The following is a 1451-nucleotide window of genomic DNA, read 5'->3' as shown; positions in this document are numbered from 1 at the left end:
TTTATTAAGCAGACTTCCCTTTCCCCATTGAATCCCCTTGGCACCTTTGTTAAATATTAATTGTCCCTGTATGTATGAGTCCCTTTCTGGGCTCTCTATTCTAATCTATTGATCCATTTGTCGATCCTTAGACAAATACACAACTGGCTTGATTGCTGGAGCTTGAAATTATGTAGTGGGAGTCCTCCACATTTGTTCTTCTCTTTCAGTTGCTTTGGTTATTCTAGGTCCTTTTCCCTGTGAATTTTAGAATCAGTTAGTCAACTTCTACAAAAAACTAAAAGAGCTTTCTGCGACTTTGACTGGACTGGATTCAACATACAGATTGATCTGGAGAGAGTTAACATCTTAACAACATGGAGTCTTCCAATCCAGAGACATGACATACCCCTCCACTTATTTAGGTCATCTTTAACTTTTCTCTGAAAAGTTTTACAGCTTTCAGGGTAGAGGTCCTGCACATCTTTCATTAAATCTTTTCCTAAATTTTTAATGTGATTTTCCATTGATTTGCTGCTAGTTTATAAAAATACAACAGATTTTTGTATATTAACGTGGTATCTTGTGATGTTTCTGGATTCATTTGTTAATTCTTCTAGTTATCTTATAGATTCCTTAGAATTTTCCATAAAGGCAATCATACTTTCTGAGAATAAAAAAAGTTTTACTTCTTCCATTCTAATCTTTGTGAATTTTATTTATTTTACTTGTCTTGTTGCACTAGTCGATTCTCCAATACAATCTTAAATAGAAGTAAGAGCAGAGATCCTTGCCTTGTCCCCAATTTTAGGGGAAATGCATTCAGTCTTTCACCACTAAGTATGATGTTAGTTAGCCACAGATTGTTCACAGATGCCCTTTATCAGACTGCGGAAGTTCCATCTGCTCCGAGATTTTTTAAAAGATTTTCATCATAAATAGTTGTTGAATTTTGTCAATTTTTTTTCCTGCATCTATTGAGATGGGTTGAGGAAATTTCCTTCTATTCCTAGATTTCTAAGGGCTTTTACTATAAATAGATGTTTAATTTTGTTACATGTTCTTTCTGTATCTAGTGAGATGATCATATGATTTTTCTCCTTTGTTCTGGTGATATGGTGAATTGTATTAATTGTTTTTCAAATGTTGAAATAACTTTGCTTTCCTGGGATAAATCCACTTGGCAATGATGTATTCTCTTTTTATATATTGTTAAACTTGACTTCCTAATAATATGTTAAGGATTTTTGTGTCTAAGTCCAAGTGAGCTATTGGTTTATAACTTTTTTTCTTGTAATGTCATTGTTATGTTTTGATATTAGGGTTATAATGACCTCATAAAACACACTGGAAATTTTACTTTCTTCTCTATTATCTGAAAAAATTGTGTAATTTTGGTATTATTTCTTTCTAGGTCCATTTACATCTTGTGTATTTATTTTTTTATTATTATTATTTTTTTATTGTACTTC

The 1451-nt window shown here is 32.0% G+C and overlaps 1 protein-coding gene across 1 annotated transcript in view; it reads left to right on the top strand.

Moving 5' to 3' along the window:
- The window catches only part of PDE9A (phosphodiesterase 9A), a 152526-nt gene that overhangs the window by 69361 nt on the left and 81714 nt on the right, over positions 1-1451 (top strand). The gene's annotated exons all lie outside the window — the stretch shown is intronic.

Source organism: Trichechus manatus, unplaced genomic scaffold (genome assembly GCF_000243295.1).
Source record: "Trichechus manatus latirostris isolate Lorelei unplaced genomic scaffold, TriManLat1.0 scaffold00128, whole genome shotgun sequence".
In the NCBI taxonomy this organism is placed as follows: Eukaryota; Metazoa; Chordata; class Mammalia; order Sirenia; family Trichechidae; genus Trichechus; species Trichechus manatus.
Note: the sequence above shows the minus strand (reverse complement) of the source record. Positions and strands in the feature narration are given on the sequence as shown.